This window comes from Hibiscus syriacus, unplaced genomic scaffold (genome assembly GCF_006381635.1).
Source record: "Hibiscus syriacus cultivar Baekdansim isolate YM2019G1 unplaced genomic scaffold, ASM638163v2 tig00000715_pilon, whole genome shotgun sequence".
Taxonomy (NCBI): Eukaryota; Viridiplantae; Streptophyta; class Magnoliopsida; order Malvales; family Malvaceae; genus Hibiscus; species Hibiscus syriacus.
In genome coordinates, this window is record NW_024061811.1 from 1,489,295 (window position 1) to 1,512,745 (window position 23,451).

At 33.8% G+C, this 23,451-nt stretch overlaps 1 pseudogene; it reads left to right on the forward strand.

Annotated features, from left to right (window-relative positions):
- Positions 1–11,207: 11,207 nt before the first annotated feature.
- On the forward strand, positions 11,208–20,046 carry LOC120210479 (annotated as a pseudogene).
- Positions 20,047–23,451: the final 3,405 nt, after the last annotated feature.

The window sequence follows — 23,451 nt, forward strand, 5'->3', positions numbered from 1 at the left end:
CGATTAACTCAGCAATTGGTATCAGAGCTTCACTCATTTGAAGGTTTAATCACCTCTTGAGTCGATTCGGGAAGAGTTACATCGATTATCAAGTCATCAATGGCCTCTACTTCAAATGTCGACTCCGGTCTCGATTCGATGCCCGTCAACAAGCCTCCTTTCTTCAATAGAGCTAACTATGCCTATTGAAAGAATAGGAAGATGTATTTCATTCAAGCAAGTGACATGGGAGCATGGAATGTTATAGAAGACGGATATATCAAGCCTTTTACTCATCCAAGATTGTGGAGTGAAGGAGTGACAAGAATGTTCCAGCTCAACTCCAAAGCCATCCATATCATATTTTGTGCTCTTCGACCAGATGAATATGGAAGAGTTTCATATTGTACAACTGCCAAAGAAATATGGGATAAACTACAAGTCACTCATGAAGGCACCGACGAGGTAAAAGAATCTAAAATTAGTATTCTAACACATAGCTATAAAAATTTCAGGATGAAACCAAATGAAGATTTCAAAGCTATGACGGATAGATTCCCAACGATTGTCATTGGTCTCAAATCATATGTAGAGATCATTCCAAACGAAAAGCTTGTGACGAAGTTAGTTTACTCACTTCCAAAATCGTGGTAATCCAAGAAGGCGACAATCATCGAGGCTATTTGTAACATCCCAAACTACGGGTTAGTGACTAAATCGTAAATTTTAGAATTTGGTGATTAAAAGTGGAAAAGTTGAATAGTTCAATGACTTATTTAAAATAATATCTGAATGGTTATTGGTAATTATTGAAATAGTCAAAGGGCAAATAGGTCATTGAACAATTAAAATAATAAAATAATATTTAATGGGTATTATAATACCCATGTGAATCATATTGGATGAGATAAGTTCCATAGACTTATCTTCTTCATTTTTCTTCTTCTCCATCTTGAAGCCATAAGCCAAGGTAAGAGTTTCTTGTTTGTTGATTAATTATTGATTTTATAGTTGGGTTTTGATCATTAGATGATAACTAAGCTTATGGAAAGCTTAAGTTATCTTAAAATCAAAAGATAAAAGAGATATGAAAGATTAAAGAAAATGGGTTTTTAGGTGAAATTTTGAGTAAGAAGGTTTAAATGAATTTGAAGGATGAATTTGACTTGTCATCTATGAGAATAAGAAGTTAGAAGTGTTAGAATGAAGTTTGGATAATATGGAAATTTTGGTATGATTATTGATTTCTATATGGAGAATAGAATTTTGAGGTTTAAGATGAAATAAATAAATATAAATTAGTTTAAGTATGTATACTTGAGGTAGGAATATGAAAGGGGATGAAATATGAAAAATTGAAGCAAAATAGTGAATTTTCGTATAATGAACAGTGATTTCTGTTTTGAACGAAAATTTCCAGATTATGCAAAGGGAACCGATACCCCCTGGGGGGGGAATCGATTCCCCCTAAATGAAAAATTGAATTTTTGGTTCATTGAACCGGCTTAAGTTATTAACATCAAATTTAAGGTTTAGGCTTTTGATAGTTGTTTTGAAATGTTATATTTATGTAGATATTGAGCCTAAACAAGTTCTGGAATAATCAAAGGATTAGGATTGAATCAAAGTAAGCAAGGCTAAGGTGAGTGCAATTTAATTGTACTTATGCTATCGGAAAACATTGGCTCGCGATGAGCCAGTGATGGAGTTACTATGGTAAGAAGTGACTCCTAAAATGTTATATGATTGGTATGATTCTTATGAGTGCATTTTAGTTTATAGGATTATAAGGAATTGGACTTGTGATAAGTCTATTTTCAATAGTTGTTATGTATGGATTATTGATTATAAGGACGTGAATGACATAAAAGGTATGTATACTTGATTATATGAAATGATATGTGCTTATATGTGCTATGTGATTTATGTGATATGCCATAAGGGAAAATAGAGTATGAACTTTAGGAAAGGATTATATGATGTATATATGAACATATGTGAACAAAATAAGACATGCATGTTTACATGAATACATGAGAAATAATATAGGTAATATGATATGAATCTATGTGACTACGTGAGAAAGAATATATGTCTATGAGAAGACATAAGAACAAAGTATAAGCTATGTGATATTTTAATATGAATTCATATGAAAAGTGACATGTATTACATGAGAGTAAACTACGTGATTATATACACATGTGAATGTGAATCACATGCAAAGGTTCTACGTGTAAGTGAATTATGTGTTTATGTGAATATATGAAATAATATAAAGAATAATGCCCATGTTATGTGTCATGAGATCTAGAGGTATAGTTGGCATGCCAAGAGTAGAGGGTCTACGCGGTCTTTCGGGACAAATTCTACGTGGTCCTTCGGGACATATATGTATTCTTTGGAACATGTATGAGGTCTTTTGAGACACATGTTTGATCTTTAGCATATATATATAATTCTTAAGGAGTTTATATGAGGTCCTTAGGGACATATTATATGGCACTACGGTGCAATTCTACGTGGCACTTCGGTGCATTTCTACGCGGTCCTTCGGGACAAAATTCTACGTGGCACTACGGTGCAAATTTATACGAGCTGTGGTGACAGCATAGTGCACAACCTCATAGTACTCGCATACCTTAAGTTCTCAGTAATAGACATGGGCCTATAAAAGACATTGAAAGTATTTACAATATTCATATGTGATATTGTGTGCATTCCTAAGTGAAATGTATTTGTTATATGAGATTGGTAATTATTTATGCAATAGTAAGATTTGAAGTTTATATTATATGCTGATATAGTATATAAAGAAATTATTGATGATCAAATGAGAAATGATAAGTACAAAATCATATGATAAATAGAGATTATGATGATGATGGTATATGAATATGTATGCATTTTATTATATGAAATGTTATATGGTTTTCTTATATATTTTATATGCCTCACTAAGTCAACGACTTAGCATGTGATTGTTTCACGCGTAGGTTATGAGAAGATGATGGTTAATAAAAGTTACTCAAGACATGTCAGTTTCTCCTTTCCATGGATCAGATCAGAAAAGAAATGTATAATGTGTATTTTGTAATAACGATAGTGGTTGGCATGTAAATAAATGATTAGATCTGATAAGTTCTAATCGGTTTTGAAAAGTCATACGAATGAGTTTTGTAATGTTTTAATGAGTATATGTAATTAATAATATTTAATTTATTTTGTTAAATAAATTTGGAAACATAGATGGGAATTTTTATAGTGATGAAAGGTTAATTTTTATAAGTTAATATGTAAATTTTGGAAAATACTGTAGCAGTTACTGTAGCATGAACAGTAACCGCGAGTTTGAACAAAATTTTCCAGTATCTTAAAGGGGAACCGATTCCCTGCTACAGGGAATCGATACCCCCACTGTTCATCGCGCTATTCACTGTTCACTATTCATTATTCATACAATATTTTACTATTCACAAATACGTATTTTTGAACTCAAAATTTTATAACAAGCATAAGTGAACCATATATGGTCGTATTTTCTTAATATAAATTAAAATACTCAATTATTTTGAAAAGAAATCATTTTTAAAAGTCAATGTAACATCTCATACTCGTATTCGGGTCGGGTACGGGTTGGGGTGTTACACTAAGAACCTAAAATCCTTAACTCTTGAAGAGCTAATTGGTTCTCTCCTCACTCATGAAATGATGCTTGAAGATGAGGTGGACCTCGATAAGATTGATGAGACACCAAAGGAAAATAAGAAGAAGAAAAATATTGGAGTTGCTCTCAAATCCACAAAAGATGAGAGTGATTCAGATGAAGATGACGATGACGAGGAATGGAATTGTTTTCCAAACGGTTCAGAAAAATGATGAGACCTTACCGAGGAAGAAAATTCAAAGGAAATGAAGGTCTCAAAAATGAACCAAAAGAAAAGGACCCTATCATTTGCTAAGAATGCAAAAAACCGGGGCATGTCAAATATGATTGCCCACAATTGAAAAGAAAGGGTCAATCAAAGAATAAACACAAGGCTCATGTGGCTACATGGAGCGATGAAGAGGAACAAGAAGTAGCAAACTTGTGCTTGATGGCATTCGGGGAAGATTCTAAGGTAACCTCTAACTCATTTGAATTAGATAATTTATCTTATGATGAGTTATTAGAGGAATATAATGGGTTGGCTTCGGATTATGAGAAATTGTTTTTAAAATACAAAAATAATGTTTAAAAATTGAAAAATGAAAATAAGCTCATATCCAAAACCAACAATGATTTTGAAAGTAAAATTAGTGATCTGCAAATCAAACTAGAAGAGTTTGAAAAGAAAATTTTAGATTTGCAAAATTTACTTTCAAAGGTCAATGATGATCATCAAAAGAAAATTGATGATCTTAAAGCTTCTTTTGATAAAGTTTGAACAAAACTTTTTGAAAATGGAGAAAATTCAATATCCAACTTTGTTAGAAAAAGTTTTAAAAACTACAATCATAGAGGTCCCCGAAGAACCTCTAATGGAAAAATCGTTATAAGTATATGGGTTCCTAAAGGACTTGTTACTACTAAAGATAAGGATATCCTACACAAATGGATACCTAAGGGGAATATGGACCTAAAAGAATTTGGGTACCAAAAATTAGAAATTAATCTATGTTTGTAGGAAAATGAGCATTACTACAAGGCACGAGAAACAAATTCAAACTCATGGTACCTTGATAGTGGATGCTCAAGACACATAACCGGAGACAAAAGCCGATTCATAGAGCTTAACGCCAAAAATGGAGGAGAAGTGACTTTTGGTGATAATTCAAAAGGTCACATTGAAGGTATAGGTACAATAGGTAATATCTCTTCCATACAAATTAAAAATGTTTTATATGTGAATAGGTTAAAGCATAATCTTTTGAGTATTAGTCAATTATATGATAAGGGATTCAATGTCATGTTTGAAACTAATGGTTGTAAAGTCATTGACATTGCATCTAATCGGATTATGCTTGTTGGTCATAGAATAAGAAACATTTACATGGTGCATTTAGACTCTATTGATATGACTAATTTATGCCTAGTTGCTAAGGATGAGCTTGATAGTTGGTTATGGCATAGGAGACTAGGACATGCTAGTATGAGCGTTTTGCAACGGCTAATTCAATATTCATTTTGCTTTCAAGAACACTACTTGTACTCAATTGTATTAATTTTTTGAGTGTTCTTTTCTTTGTTCTAGAATTGTACAAACAATCTACCTTGTGAGGATTTCCTTGTAAGTTTGAAAATTTGTAATATTCTCTTTGAGAAAGAATGTTCTCAAGAGTTGGGGTATATTCTTGAGGGAGTTGTAAGGTTATCTCTTTGGCCTCAAAAGAAAGAACAAATTAGTGAATTTGTTGGAAAATTCTTAGTGTGGATAGCTAAGGTAGTGGACGTAGACTTTGATTGAGAAAGTCGAACCACTCTAAATCGCTGTGCAATTACATTCAATTTTCTGCAAAAGCTTTCACCAAAATTTTAATTGCCAATTCACCCCCTCTTTGTCGATTCCGTCTGTAACATCCCAAACTATGGATTTATGACCAAATTGTAAAGTTTCAAAATTTGGTGACTAAAGTAGAAGAATGGATTAGTTCAGTGATTTATTTGGAAGTATTTCCTAAAAGTTGTTAGTAATTATTAAAGGAACTAAAGGGTAAAATGGTCATTTGATCATTTAAGGAATTAAAAAAATGTGATAGTGGGGATATATATTTTACACGTGGGAAATGAGTTTCCAGAGTTTTCTTCTTCTCCTTTCTTCTTCACGCGTGGAAGCCAAGAGCAAAGGTGAGAATTTTTATTAGTTGATTATTATGTGAATTCTAAGTTGGTTTTGATTCTTTGGAAAGTAAGAAAGCTTAAAGAAGTCTAAAGATAAGTGAAAACTCAAAGATGAAGAGGTTAGAGGAGATTAAAGAAAATGGGGTTTTAAGTGAAATTTTGAATAAAAAGGTTTAAATGAATTTGGAAGATGAATTTAACTTGTCATCTATAAGAATAAGAAGTTAGAAGTGTTAAAATTAAGTTTGGATAACATGGAAAATTGGGTATGATTATTGATTTCCATATGAAAGATGGAATTTTGAGGTTAAAGATGAGATAAATGAATATTAATGAGTTTAAGTATGTATATGAAAGTTAGGAATATGAAAGGGGTTGAAATAGGAAGGATTTAATCCAAAAAGAATGAATTTTCGGGTTCAAAAATAGGTTCTGGGCAGAGTGCATCGATGCACATTCATAGTGCATTGATGCATCAAGGTTAAAACCCAAAAATCGTTTGAAGGTGTATCGATGCACAGGAAGTGCATCGATGCACTCTTTTAAAATAAATACATCGAATGCAATTCGTGCATCGATGCATAAGTAGTGCATCGATGCATCCCAATAATAATACAATATCGAATGCATTTTATGCACCGATGCATCAGTAGTGCATCGATGCATACCTTCATTAAAAGATGAAATTGCCTTTTCTCTTAGTCTAAAGAGTGAACCATTAGAGTATATTAGTTATAATACTAATATAGATCTATGTATGATGATGTAGATATAGAACTTGATCCCGTTCCGGATCAATTGAAGGATTATAATCGAATCAAAGCAAAGCTAAGGTGAGTGCACATTCTCTAGTATATGAGGTTCAAGGGAAAATAAGACTTGTGATAAGTCTATTTCCAATAGTGAAAAACATGAATTCATAGAAGTATGTATTTGTTATGATTTATATGTATGCATGAGTATATGTGTTATTGATATGAATATGGTAAGTAAAAGGGATTAATGGTGATGATAAGAATAATAATAAGGATAATGAAATGATAGGTATATGTGAATATAGGTATTGATGTGTTTTGTATGTATTGTAAGATGATATGTTTATGTGATAACATGATAAGATGACAATGATTTACATGTCATATGAACACATGAGAAATGTTATGAGCCATATGAAAGAGAAAGTATATGTGATACATGAGGGTAAATCCTATGTTTATATGAATATGAACTCATATGAGAATTGACATGAACTACGCGATTACATGTATATGTGAATGAAACCATGAGTTTATATGAATATATGATATGGTTATATGAATATGTAAAAGGATATAAAAGATAATGCCCATGTTGTGTGTCATGAGAGCTAGGGGTATAGTTGGCATGCCAAGAGTCGAGGGTCTATGTGGTCCTTCGGGACATATATGTATTCTTTGGAACATGTGTGAAGTCTGGTGAGACACATACTTAATCCTTGGCATATGTATATGATTCTTAAGGAATGATATGTGGTCCTTCGGGACATATATGTATTCTTTGGAACATGTGTGAAGTCTGGTGAGACACATACTTGATCCCTAGTATATGTATATGATTCTTAAGGAATAATATGTGGTCCTTATGGACATTATTATATGGCACTACGGTGCAATTCTACGCGGCACTCCGGTGCAATTATATGTGGCACTTCGGTGCAATTATATGAGCTGTGGTGACAACATTAGTGCACAACCTCTATGTACTCGCATATCTTTAGTTCTCACATGTGTATCATGGGCTATTAAATAGATAATATTAATAACGTGATATGATAATATGTTTATTTCCTTGTGGAATTTCATGTGTGATATTGATTGTACAAATGGTAACTTATAAGACCATATGATGAAAGAAATCAATGATAGTGATAAAATAAGAAAGAAATGAAGATGATAATATAGTTGCTTGGGTGTACGTGTTTTATGATAATATATATATATGGTTTACATGACATGATATGTATATGTGCAATTGGTTATGATATATGTTATATGATATGGACATAAGAGATCATAGGAATATGAGATAAGAGATATGAATGATAATGACATATATGTATGCATATATTTGTTACATGTAAAAGTATGAGTGGTATGAAATGATAATAGTAATTGTTTAGGTATGATTATTAGTTATCGTTTACCTTATATGTTTATATGCCTCACTAAGTCTTTGACTTAGCGTGTAAGTGATTTACACGTAGGTTTCGAAAAGAGTAAAGAGCAATGTGGAGCAAGACATATCAGTTCTCCTTACTAAAGGTCAGATCAGAAAAGATGTGAATAATATGTATTTTAGTATATAAAGTTCTAGTTGGCATGTTTTCAAAAGAATCTATTGTTTAAGCTATGAACATTTTTATAAATGTTTCGAATAGTTATATGTAAATAAATAAGTGAAATATACATGCTCTGATTGGTTTTGTAATAATGAAAATGTCATTTATGTAAATTAGTCATTTATATGTTATAAAAGTTTTAAATTACTCACTATTTTATACAAGTACATGTTTTAAAAGGTCAATGTGACACCTCGGATTTGTATCCGGGTCGGATACGGGTTAGGGTGTTACACCGTCGATCGATTAACTCAACATATCACCCTGCTCTTCTTTATCCTCCTCATAATTTTCATCAGCTAACATAGGATTGCTTATCGGTTGTCTATCAATTGACCTCTGAAAGGCAAAAAGGTAAAATTATAAATACAAAGCTAAGTGAAAGAAGAAACAATAACATAAAGTTCCACATTCAACAGTTCGAATTGATTTCCTTATCCTCATGAATGGAGAGGGCATCACAAATTCACCTTTATGTTGTCTCGCGATTTGCTTCCACTCTCCACTGAGGGCTTATCTTTGACAGGTTTCCTTCTAGTTACAATTTCAAAGACAGTCGGAAGATCATTTATCATGCTGAATAAGCATATCCTATTGAGTAAAAAATAGAAAACTTGTGAATTATAGTCTGGCCACAAAAAAGTTTCAGAAAATCGAGAGAGACAGAGAGCATTGACATCACATGTATCTTACACAATTAAAAGCTTAGAATGTCTATCTCCACTAAAAGAACATCGAGTGTTTAGCAAATAACATTAACTAAGTGCTAAAAATCTTAACAGAATTAAAGTAAAAGTCCTAGCATGCGGCAATTATTGACACGTGATTATTCTCAAGTTATTTAGGAAGGGCCCTCAAAGTAGCCCTCTTAGATTGAGGATAAAAACATCAGATAAGAAGGAGACAATGGTCTTAAAGGGTTATTGAGATAGAGAATAGAAGGTAAAATCTATAAATTCCAATCTTATAATCCATAAATAAAGTGGATGACATTGGAGTCTAGATTAAAGAAAACTCATAAAAAGATACAAGTAAGGTCATTAACATTGTGTCGGTGGTGAATTTTCTAAAAATGTACACGTTATAGGTTTGGTGGCTAGAACAGAGAACCCAACTAGATTGCATGCATCCCAATGTTTGCCAAAGCCTATAAGATGAAATAGGATTCCTAGTCTGTTATTAACATCACATTGTAGTGCACTTAAAGTGCAATTTTAAGTTCGATTGATTCTGATAGTTAAATACTGGTAAAGAACCTCCAGTTTGGTTTTATAATCAATATCAACGTAGCATAAATTCTGTATTTTAATCAAACTAAAAGAGAAGGACTTATTGAATTTACCGATAAATGAGGTTGAATATTTATTCTTAATGACTTCTTAGCCCAGAGTTTGGGTGGTTCATTTATAATAAACTTGAAGAAAGTCACCATACCCTTTGTGAGGTTGAGCTTTTATAAAAGCTCTTAATTATTTCATATCCCTGTTAAGGGTGGTTTATATCGAGATAAACTTGATGAAATAACCTATGTAAGTGATAAGGGTTAGACGCCTTCTATGAAAAATGTTGGGCCATTTTTATAGCACACTTACTAGAATCCTGAGGTGAGATGGCCAAATATATACTTTTGTATATATATATATCTTACACATTGAGGACTCAGGTGGATGAAGGGGTTAGTTGTGTGTTATGAGTTTACCCCCATCTTAGAAAGTTTCAGACTAGTTTCACTTATCTAAGAGAAGGATTGCTCATCATCACTATGTACTAGTTCCAGATACGTTCACTAGTTCTTAAGCAACTAATCTCGCTATTGCTCTTCTGGAAAGTTTGTTTTCGAGTTTCAGAAGAATTCTTTCGCATTAGTGGGGGAATGTTGGTAATGCTCAATCCCACATAGTATTGGAAATACTATTGGGAATGGGTATTTATGGTTTGGATTTCCCACTTCCTTGTTGAGTGAAAGAGAACAAGGGGGACTCTCGCGCACCGCCTCTGCCGTCGTCCGTCTTGTCTCGGCACGGCACGGCACGACTCGGCTCAGCTCTCGGTCGTGGTCGTGGTAATACGTGTATTCGACACGTTCGCGCGTATACTATCTTTTTAGAGAAAATTCTTGAGGAATTTCTCTTTGAAATAAACAAATGGAAAAATGTGAAAGATTTCAACTGATATTTATAGGCTGCTGAGGACTGTTTAAATTTAAATGATAACAGCTGGTTTATGAGAGTTATCAGAAATTAAACAACTTTTCCTAAATTAAATAAAAAACGTTAAGATGTATCTAGATTGATTTCCTGCTTTGTACAAAATGGACAAGCTGTTAATATCAGGAGTTACAGGAGTTATTTGTTTAAATTCCAGGGATTACATGATATAATTTCGGGAGTTATAATAGCTGAATAATAATGCAATGAACCTGGACTATTTCTGAGTCAGGTTCATCTAGACATTTCAGTTGTTACAAAGAAGAGATTTAATCCTAAAATTTTATGGACGATTTTAACCCTATTTCTAGCCTATAAATAGATAGTTATATTCAGCTTCTCAACTAACTCTCAACATTCAGAATTCACTCTCCAAGTGTTTTCTAAATATTCTCTCTGTGTACTTTCCAATAAGAAGAGAAATACCATCGACAGTCCACTCCGATTTTGGGTGTACGAAATTTGGAGCGACCGTGTTAACCTCGGGGGACAGTCTGCCTACTGCAGTGATTACACACATCGGGGCAAATTCATTTCTAAGGCAGTGGTTATACCACGACATGGTTTACGAATATGTTCCTTTTAATTACTGTTTATATTTCCAGTCAGTGTTAACTGTGTAGTTTTGCAGTTCATATATCCAACAATTTAGAAATGAATTCTATATACTGCAATCATGTCAACACCTTTGAGCAAACTGATTCCCGATCTTTCCAAGCTCGATGCACTTGATGGAAAGAATTATAGAAGGTGGTCCTAAAGAATCCCGATATTCTTCAAGCAACTTTATCTTGACTACGTGTTGCTCAAGGCACCACCTACCATGCTGCCAACCCCCGGTAATGATACTGATGCGGTCCGCAATGATGATGCCCTAGCAACTACCGCTGCTACACTCACTACCTACGAGAAGTACGAGAAAGACAACAAAACGGTGCGAGGACATCTGCTCAGTCACATGTCAAATAAATTATTTGATATGTTCCTTAGAGAAAGGAGTGCCAAGGCTATATGGGATACTCTCGATAAAAAGTATGGTGCGGACGATGTTGGCATCAAGAAGTACGTTGTCAGGGAATGGATCAAATTCAAGATGACTGATGACAAGCCGATAATGGATCAAGTCCATGACTATGAGAACCTAGTCGCTAGCATCATCGCCGAAGGGATGTAAATGTGCGAGGTGCTGCAAGCCATTGTTCTCACTGAGAAGCTGCCCAAGTCTTGGTCTAACTATCGCAACTCTCTTAAGCATAAGAAGAGAGAAATTTCGCTTGAAGAGCTTGTGGGCCATATGAAGATTGAAGAAGCTAACCATTTAAAAGATAAGCTTACTAATTCTATAAGTAATTTATCTTTTAGAGCTAACTTGGTTGAGTCTAAATTTAAGAAGATCATGAAACGTGGGAATCAAGACAAGAAGACGAAATCTCAGAAGGCTACCAACTTTAAGAAGTCAGGAAAGACCAAACCTGAAGGAAAGACGCTCAAGTGCTATGTCTGCAGTTTACCCGGCCACAAAGCTTACCAATGCCAACAACGCTCAGACCGCCAGAATGAAAACAAGCCACAGATGCACGTTGTAGAAGAAGATGATGAGATCATTGATGCGGTAGTCTCAGAAGTCAATCTGGTGGAAAACAGTTCGGAATGGGTTGTTGACACTGGCGCTTCAAAGTATTTCTGCGTAAGGAAGGAGTTTTTCACCGAATTCGAGGATGGGAACGTAGGTGAATGTGTGTACATGGGGAACTCTAGCAGCTCTGAAGTGCTAGGCAAAGGAAAGGTTTTACTCAAGCTGACCTCTGGTAAAACTCTGGCTTTAAATAATGTTCTGTATGTACATGTCTTGCGTAGAAATTTGATAAGTGGTGGGCTTCTGAATAAGGCATGCATTAAGTTAGTTTTTGAGGCATATAAACTTGTACTTTCCCGAAATGGTGATTATGTTGGGAAAGGGTTTTTAAGCAATGGTTTATTTGTCATAGAAACTCAATTTAATGAAAATAAAGCTACCACTTCTGCTTATATTGTTGAATCCATTGATATGTGGCATGCTAGATTAGGACACGTGAATATTCATTCTTTAAAGAAATTAATATATGAATGTTCTGCCTAAACTAGACACAACTAGCTTTAACAAATGTGAGATTTGTGCAGAAGCTAAGCATACTAGATCTCACTTTAAGACTGTTTCTAATAGAAAGACTTAGTTGTTAGAACTTATTCATACTAATCTAGCAGATTTTAGAAACACTGAAAGTAAAGGAGGAAAACACTACTACATAACATTTGTAGATGATTATTCAATATATACAAAAGTTTATCTCCTAAGGACTAAAGATGAAGCTGAAAACTTCTTTCTTATTTATAAGGCAGAAGTTGAAAATCAGTTAGATAGGAGAATCAAACGGGTTAGATCTGATAGAGGTGGTGAATATGGATATAATTTCTTAAAAGATATTTGTGAAAAGAATGACATAATTCATGAAACTTCAGCCCCCTATTTTCCTCAACAGAATGGTATAGCCAAAAGAAAAAAATAGAACTTTAAAAGAGATGATGAATTCTTTACTAATAAGTTCAGGGTTATCTGATAAAATGTAGGGGGAAGTCATTCTATTGTCAACTCATATCTTGAATCGAGTTCCTCATAAGAAATTAGATTATACCCCATATGAATTGTGGAAAGGATACGCTCCTAATTTACAATACCTGAAAGTGTGGGGGTGTCTGGCTAAAGTGGGTTTGCCAGACTTTAAGAAGTCCACCATCGGACCTAAAACCGTTGATGCAGTGTTTATAGGGTATGCTACAAATAGTGTTGCATACAGATTCATGTTTTTACAAGATTATTCTATTTGTGAATCAAGGGGTGTTGTTTTCTTTAAAAATACTTTTCCTTTAAAGGAACCGAGAATAAGTATTGAAACACAAATAGAATATATTCCATCAACTTCTTCTAGTAATCCTGCTAAGTCTTCTGAACAAATTGATTTTGAGCCTAGAAGAAGTAAAAGGCAAAGAGTTGAAACCTCTTTTGGACCAAACTTTATTACTTCCATTATTTCTGAGATAAATGATTTAGACTCCATTTCAGATCCTATAGCTCAAATTTTTCTGTTAGATGAGGATCCTAAAACTTTTGAAGAAGCTATAAGATCTATCGATGCTAGTTTTTGGAAAAACGTTGTTAATGATGAACTAGAATCGATAATGTCTAATCATACTTGGGAATTAGTTGACTTGCCTAAGGGATTCAAACCAATCTCCAACAAATGGGTCTTCCGAAAGAAACTAAGGCCAGATGGTTCGATTCAGTAGTACAAGGCAAGGTTAGTCGTCAAAGGGTTCACTCAAAGGTTTGGTTTAGACTACTTTGATATATACTCTCCCGTTACAAAATTCTCAATGATTCGTGCATTATTTGCACTAGCCTCTATTCATAAGTTGCAGGTACATCAAATGGATGTTAAGACTGCTTTCTTGAATGGAGATCTGGATGAGGATATTTACATGGAGCAACCATAAGGTTTTGAAGCACCTGGTATGGAAGGCAAAGTCTGTAGACTTAAAAATTCTCTCTATAGACTTAAGAAGGCTCCTAAACAGTGGTATGAGAAATTTCATAAAACTATTCTTTGTTTTGATTTTGTTATGAATGATTCGGATGCTTGTGTGTATTCGAAGATGTTTGACACTGAATGTGTTATCATAGGTCTTTATGTTGATGACATGTTGATTTTCAGTTCTAACATTGAGTCCATTAACAAAGTTAAAAATTTCTTGTCCACTAAGTTTGAGATGACAGGTTTAGGAGAAGTAGATGTAATCTTAGGAGTCAAAGTTACCAAAACTGAGAAGAGACTTTCTTTATGTCAAGCACATTATATAGAGAAAGTGCTAAAGAAATTTGACAGTTTTGATGTCGTCCCTGTTCGAACTCCTTATGACCCTAGCATACATCTAGTTAAGAATAAAGGAAGTAGCGTTTCCCAAACTGAATATGCTAAATTAATTGGAAGCTTAATGTTCTTAATGAACTATACTCGGCCTGATATTGCTTATGCTGTGAGTAGACTGAGTAGATATACTCATAATCCGAGTAGTGAACACTGGATTGCTCTTAAAGGCTTACTGAAGTATCTTAAGGGTACTTTGGATTGGAAACTTGAGTTCGTTGGCTTTCCTGAGGTACTGGAAGGATATTGTGATGCCAACTGGGTTTCTGATAATGATGAGGTAAGCTCTACGAGTGAGTGTGTTTTTACTTTGGGTAGAGCAGCAATCTCGTGGAAATCATCAAAACAGACTTGTATTGCTCGTTCTACCATGGAGTCAGAGTTTATAGCTCTTGACCTAGCTGGGCAAGAAGCCGAGTGGCTCAGAAGCTTGTTAGCAGATATTCCGTTGTGGGGAAGACTGACTCCTCCGGTTTCATTATTGTGTGATTCACAAGCTGCGATATGTGTGGTTAAGAACCAATCTTACAATGGTAAGAAAAGATACATTCGCATAAGACATGAATCTGTTAGACACTTAATAAAGAATGGAGTGCTCTCTTCAGAGTATGTGAAGTCGAAAAGGAACCTAGCAGATACACTTACCAAAGGGTTAAGTCGGAAGGTGGTCCTAGATTCGTCGAGGGGGATGGGTCTAAAGCCCATTGGTTGAGGAATTCATGGTGGATACCCAACTTAGTTATCTAAGTTCCATGAGGTCAAACGAAACCATGGAAAGACTCATAGTGCACATTCCTACTGTCTATCCCTATGATGAATAATGTGCATGCCCATGATGAGCTTAATTGCTCTTAATAAATTCATAGCCCAGGCTTTGGGTGGTCTTAGTGAGAAAGACTTGATGAATTTACCGATTTTGGCTAAATATCTATTCTTAATAAGTTCATAACCCAGAGTGAGTGGGTAGGAAATGATGAACTTATCGACAGAAAGGTTGAGTTTGTTAAGCTCTTAATAAATTCAAATCCAAGTATTTGGATGGTTCTAGTGAGAATGGCTTATTGAATTTACCGATAAATGAGGTTGAATATTTATTCTTAATGACTTCTTAGCCCAGAGTTTGGGTGGTTCATTTATAATGAACTTGAAGAAAGTCATCATACCCTTTGTGAGGTTGAGCTTTTATAAAAGCTCTTAATTATTTCATATCCCTGTTAAGGGTGGTTTATATCGAGATAAACTTGATGAAATAACCTATGTAAGTGAGAAGTGTTAGCCGCCTTCTATGAAAAATGTTGGGCCATACACTTACTAGAATCCTGAGGTAAGATGGCCAAATATATACTTTTGTATATATATATCTTACACATCGAGGACTCATGTGGATGAAGGGGTTAGTTGTGAGTTATGAGTTTACCCCCATTTTAGAAAGTTCCAGACTAGTTTCACTTATCTAAGAGAATGATTGCTATCATCACTATGTACTAGTTCCAGATACGTTCACTAGTGCTTAAGCAACTAATCTCGCTATTGCTCTTCTGGAAAGTTTGTTTTCGAGTTTCAGAAGAATTCTTTCGCATCAGTGGGGGAATGTTGGTAATGCTCAATCTCACATAGTATTGGAAATACTATTGGGAATGGGTATTTATGGTTTGGATTTCTCACTTCCTTGTTGAGTGAAAGAGAACAAGGGGGACTCTCGCGCACCGTCGCTGCCGTCGTCTGTCTCGGCTCATGGTCGTGGTAATACGTGTCTTCGACACATTCGCGCGAATACTATCTTTTTAGAGAAAATTCTTGAAGAATTTCTCTTTGAAATAAACAAATGGAAAAATGTGAAAGATTTCAACTGATATTTATAGGCTGCTGAGGACTGTTTAAATTTAAATGATAACAGCTGGTTTATGAGAGTTATCAGAAATTAAACAGCTTTTCCTAAATTAAATAAAAAATGTTAAGATGTATCTAGACTGATTTCCAGCTTTGTACAAAGGGGACAAGCTGTTAATATCAAGAGTTACATGAGTTATTTGATTTAATTCCAGGGGTTATTTGATTTAATTCCAGGGGTTACATGATATAATTTCGGGAGTTATAACAGTTGAATAATGATGCAATGAACCTGGACTATTTCTGAGTCAGGTTCATCTAAACGTTTCAGTTGTTATAACGAAGAGATTTAATCTGAAATTTTATGGACGATTTTAACTCTATTTCTAGCCTATAAATAGAGAGCTATATTCAGCTTCTCAACTCACTCTCAACATTCAGAATTCACTCTCCAAGTGTTTTCTAAATATTTTCTCTGTGTGCTTTCCGATAAGAAGAGCAATACCACCGGCAGTCCATTCCGATTTCGAGTGTACGGAATTCAGAGCGACCGTGTTAACATTAGGGGCCGGTCCGCCTACTACAGCGATTACACACATCGAGGCGAATTCGTTTCTAAGACATTGATTATATCACGACACGATTTACGAATCTATTCCTTTTAATTACTATTTATATTTCCAGTCAGTGCTAACTATGTAGTTTTGCAGTTCATATATCCAACCGTGGACTCATATGCTTATTTGATCCCTGTAACTTCAATTATCCAAGCAAGCAGATAGAGTTCTTACACAAATCCTTACGAGGTTGGCTGGTTTTGTTATGCTTATAAAATTTCTTTCCAAATATATTACTATTACCACACCCTTTTTTCTTGCTAAAAAGTTCGAATATACTACCGTCTTCGCCGAATCCTAATTTTCCTTGAGATAGACAATACGTAACAACTCTTGCACTCGAGTTCGAGAAACCTAACTTAAAAGTTGCAGCTAAATAGCCGAGCCTTGAAAATTTATTGTCCATTTGGATAATTTTACAGAGGTTCGTACGGATAATGAAAGGGATTCAGGGTGCATTCATTGCTGCTGCATGTTTCCAGAGTGCAATGGGATTTTTAGGATTATGGGGAAATGCTGTGAGGTTAGTCCTTCAAAGTATATAGACTAATTTTAGTATTCTATATCCTGAATGCTTTATCTTCTCTTCAGGTTCCTTAGCGCACTTTCTGTTGTTCCATATGTGACTTTTACTGAGCTTGGACTTTATCATCTTGGCTTCCCCATGGTAATTTTTTCTGTATCCTTTTAATGACCGGCTTCCATGACATCTCCTTCGCATCGCGTTATGTACCTACATTCATCATAATTTCAGTGCTGTTGGATTTTTAGCTGATTCCTTTCTTTTTTGCCATTAAATTCAGCTTGCAAAGTGTGTGGAAGTTGGCCTTCCAGGGATTATTCTCATGGTTTTCATTTCACAGGTACGTTTATTCTTCAATATAAAAAAAAATTCAAACACATTTTTTTAAATTTGTTTTATGATTGTTACTGTCTATTTTTGCAATTTTTGGTTATGGTGTGACGTATACCTCCCTTGAGGCCATTTTTTGAAAGATCTCTTTGCTTCTATCATCTTCACATTCACAATTGCTGTTGATAATTACTCTTCTCTTAATTTCTCATGATTCTGCAGTATCTTCCTCGTTATATACAATCAAAGCGCCTCATCTGTGACAGATTTTCAATCCTCTTCACAGTTGCAGTTACATGGTTATTTGCTCAACTTCTAACCTCAACTACTGTATACAAACACAAACCAGAGAACACCCAGATTAGCTGTCGAACTGATCGTGCTGGGCTTATTACCACAGCTCCTTGCTATGTAATTCCAACTTGAGGATTAGTGTGTTCGACGAAAATATGCTTTAAATCATTTTAAAGCTTTTTCACGTATCTGAAGACAAAATCTCCATGCCTATATCTGAATTTCCTAACATAGATACTTTAACCTGTCAAATTAAATATACTTGTAGATGTTAACTTTTAGCTTTTGACTTAAGGTCTTACTCTCAAATTATGTGTCCTTAACTCCAGGATATATTTTCCTTATCCCTTTCAATGGGGAAGCCTAACTTTATTGCTTGAGATGCCTTTGTTATGATGGATCCTGCTTTGGTTTCTCTTTTTGAGGTATGAGCACCACCTCAAAGCCTCACTTCAATTTTAACTTCCTAATTTTTTCATATATTTGGATGATTATACCTCATGTCCATATTCGAATTTGCATCAAATATGTATATTTAAAAAAAATGAAGAGTGTATAACATAGGTTGTAGATGTGATCTCAAGGGTAAGAAACACATTGATGGCAGTAGAATTGTTAAAATGTCACTGATCATCATTTTGTTTGCAGTCAACTGGTACATTCTTTGCAGCTGCAAGATAAGTGCTACACCCGTTCCACCTTCAGTTATTAGCCGTGGTGCTGGTGGGGTGGTAGGAATTGTTTCTTTGATATCTAACTCTGACGTCTCAGGTTCCAGGACATCTTCCCCGCATTGTCCTTTGAAATGCGATTTTGCCGTCACCCTTCATGCTCTTATAAACGTATTGTTCTCTGAGTACCTATCAGTCCTGCTCAGCCTTGTCATCAAAGTACTTGTACAGCGAAAATGTCTCCTGTATCCCACGTGAGGCTTACTTTCGAAAGACAATTAAGGGAAAGTTGTGAGAGACAGAAACCTCCTGAAACCCAAGCTGTCACAGAATCCAACTATACTTTTCCTTTCTTGTATATTTAATGTAACGTTCCCTTCTTTTTTCTTTTTCAGGGAATTGGGGTTTTGCTCAATGGTTTTCTTGGTTCTGTTGCAGGCATAACTGCATCAGTGTAATTAAACTTGAAACTTAGCCATTAAACATCATTGAAATTTGGTTCATTACATGGATATCTGTTAGGCTGACCACTAGACTTTGCTCTTCAACAGTGAAAATGTAGGCTTTCTGGCATTGACAAGAGTTGGAAGCCGAAGAGTAATTCAAATATCAGCTGGATTCATGATTTTCTTCTCCATATTTGGTAAGCCAGCAGCTCAACATTAACACAGTGAAGGGAAAATAGCCTTTTTAGCTCACATTTTTCCTTTCCTCTATTTTCATTTAAAAAATATATTAATCTAATATAATATGAATGTGCATTCAATGTCAAAAATAAGAGCTTTAAGTACTTCTTGTTATCTTTATTTCTTCCATTGATGCATCACTATAGGTTTTTCTCTGTCTTTTAAGGATCACTAATGTATGATCTTTTCCAGCAAAATTCGGAGCCTTCTTCGCTTCTATACCATTACCAATTGTGGCAGCTTTATACTGTGTTCTCTTCAGCTATGTCTCTTCTGTTGGTCTTAGCTTTCTCCAATTCTGTAATCTGAATAGTTTCAAAACAAAGTTCATATTAGGCTTCTCCTCCTTCATGGGTTTCTCAGTTCCACAGTACTTCAGAGAATATTTTCATGGTGGTTGAAGATCAGCTCACCATTCAGGTTTGGTATGATTCCTGGAAAAACCTCGTTCAACTCATTTATTTGCATGTTACTCAGTTCATTTCCGCTTTATTTGCTACCTAACAATTTCTTTCCCTCATGAATTGCAGTTGAGTGACATAATCCTTGTGATCTTCATGTCACATACAACAGTTGCTGCTCTGGTAGCTTTATTCTTTGATTTGACACTTCCTCGAGAAAACGATGAAACCTGAAAAGACATTGGGTTGAACTGGTGGGAAAGGTTTTGCTTATATAAATCAGATGTTAGGAATGATGAATTTTATGCACTACCCTGCAGTCTCAACAAGCTTTTCCCAGCAATTTAATCTTTGAAACTAAATTATTACAGTTTCTTAGCTTTTCCCTGCAGTCTAGTTTTTCTGTAATTATTCTTAGCTTTTATATTTATTTTCCTAATTCCTTTTTCATCCTGCATCAGTATTGAAGTTGATAGTACCAAAATTTTCCAAAACCAAAAATGAATAAAGAAGGTTCAACGGTGAGCTTGATTTGAATCAGTTTTCTCTTACAGCCTCATATAACAAAAATCATTATCCAATACACTATCGATAGAAAACATTTCCTACAAGTGGAGTTGTATCATCTATCTTAATTAGAGTTTAGGGTTTAGTGTTATATATTTTAATATTTAATATTTAAGGTTTAAAATCATTCAAATATGTCATAGACATTCAAATATGTATGCTCGAGGAGTTTAAATTTGACCCAATCAGCGTATCAAATAATTTTCTAATAAATGTTATTTTCTTTGTATTAACTCATTTGTCAGATTTAGTTTCGATAAGATCAGTTAAATTTTCTGAGAAATGAAAATAAGGAATTTGGTGAGTGTTGGTTACAGTTATGCATAATGCGTTGATCATCGATATTGAACACGGATAAATTAATGAAGGGTGGAGCATAAAAAATACCGGTTATAATTATGTCTAATGTATCGATCATTGGTATTAAACATGGTTATATTACAAAAAACAGATGTAAAAAGAATTATACATAATATGTTGAACATTGATCATTTGTATCAAATTCTGGAAAACTGTAGCCACCAAGAAAATTTTGTTGAACCAATCGGAGTATATCATAAGAATAATAATATTGAAGAAAATAATAAATGTTGTGTCGCTAGCCTTTTTGATCCACGGGGGTGATTTCCTTGGGCAACAAGAACTATGGGGGTTGACCAAATTTTGTTGTTTGATTCACCCAGTATCTTTGCTTGACTTGAAGAAACATAGATGTTTTTTCATGGGCCAGACAACTCGTTATGGTTTGTTATATTACACTCACACTTTAGATATTTCGAAACCTCAAACATATCCTAATAGAGATTATAACGGGTCGAGTTAGATAGAATTTTTAGTTAAACTCAACTCAAAAAATATATATCCTCCTTGTGAATATGATCCGCCCAAAAATATATATATATTACCCCACTCAACCCGCAATATATATATATCTTTCATTTGAACCAAACTCAATCTAATTTTTTGAAATATAAACCCTACCAGATCCAATCCAATATGACATAAATTAAGGACATAATAAAAAAAATACTATAGAGAGAATGGTTATTATAATAATTATTCATAAACTTATATAAAAATTACTCTATTATTTCGGGTTGGGTTGAGTCGAAGATTTTTCAACTTCCACCTAAACTCGAACTTGAACTCAATACTTTGTAATCCACGAAGACTCATCTGAAAGTTCGTCTTCTATTACATGGTGAAGTTGTGTGGAAAAATTTTAATATTGTAATTGCTTAGTTCAGCATTCTAATTTCTTTTATTATTTCATATAAATATAGTTTTAGATTTATTTTATACAGCCTGTATATTTATTTTTAAATTTTAAAACTTTAACAATAATATTAAAAATATAAGTTTTAAACCTTAAAATCCAAAACTCTAAATTAAAACACACGTCATAAAAATAAATATACTTATATAAACTAAAATTCATATAATCTATGTATCTAATAATATTAAAAAACCTTTTGTATAAATCAAGTGATCTCGGTGGTAAATAAATTATTATAATTCATTAAGATCTCGGGTTTTTAGCATCATAAACATCCAAGGCGTGAGCGTTTAATGTTAAATGATAAAAAAAATATTTTTAAACAAATACTACCTTATTCTTACATCAAATTAAAAAAAAACCTTCAAACACCATAAGGTCGGAGATTTAAGCCCTCCTTCTAGCGAATTTTAATTTTATAATCCCTTGTGTTTCTTTTTTTTTCCCGACTTACTTCGTTTTGCCTCTTCATTTTCTTTTTTTTTAGTTTATTTTTCTTCACCATTTATCTGTTTTTGTTTATATCAGAAGGTTTTACATTGATGGCGAATTCTGAATAACAATTGCTTTCTATACCCTCGACAGTAGCTAATGAATATGACGTTGAAAAAAAGTTACACGTGATTGTTGGTAGGGAATATGTAAAATTTTATATTAAGAGATAAACTTATAAAATTTTAAGAGATAAAAATAAATTAAAAAATATAAAGAAAATATTTAAACTATATTAGAATTTAAAATTTTCATAAAAAAATACCTCCGATCGCCCCTTTCGATCCATTCTTGATTATTTGACAGAACCATCTTCACCTAGTTTTCTTGTACTAGTTCCAAGAAAAATGAAAGGTATCTAACTGAATTAGATTGATATTTGTTGATAGTAACATTTGGCAGACCCCCTTAATGTGGTGAAAAAAAGTACTGTATTCCGAAATAATAGCAGGAATGTTATATTTATTCGATACTAAAAAAATAAAAACATAGATACTAAAGAAACATTAATTCACATATATTTATTCGATTTCACGATTTACATAAATAAAAAGAAGAATTATGTGAAAATAAAAGTCAAATGGTTTAATTTTTAAATTAATAGAAGCGAAAAACATTGCATTAGGAAAAGAAATGATCTTTAAAGAATTAGTGAGCATGAGTTAGAAATATAATTATAGATGTATTTTGTTCGATGGGTATGACTCATGAGAGAATGGTTCCTTGCAATTTTGCAGAATCCGAAGATGTTTGCGCTTGAAAGTGGTGAATGGAACATTCTTTTTCCGGATTACATGCGGGAACCTATGAAAAACACGAGTTTTTTTTTGCTCTCATTTTGTTGAACGCTGAGAAACTCAATTCTTAATGGGAAAGAATTCCAGTTGAACAACCGATATGAAAAGAGGCGACAAGAAAGCTCGCTGATGAAGTGACAAATACCAATGTCGGATTGGGTGAAAGTCAATGCAGATGGTCCGCCACGAGTGGAGACTTACTTTGGGATTCTTATGGAAATTAGATTTTCGGATTCTCACGAAGCTTGGAAGAATGTTCGGTGTTAATGATAGAGTTGTGGACTGTTTATGATATTTTCAAGTGTGCTTGGCGTATGGGGTTGAAGAAAGTGGAATTAGAATATGATAATATCAAAGTTATTCAAACACTAAAGAAGCGAAGCAATGCGATGCAAGATAACACCATTATTGAACAAGTAGGCAAAATCTTTTTCAATGTTCCTCTGTGACAAATAAAAAAATTACTCAATCAAGGAGTTAATGATGTTTTATAATTATTAATATGATATGTATTATTAAAAAATATAATTATAAATGTGATTGATGTATTTATTGAATTATAATTAAAATTCATCGTTACAAAATATAAAGAGAGATTGAGAGTTTGAATGGTTGAACTTG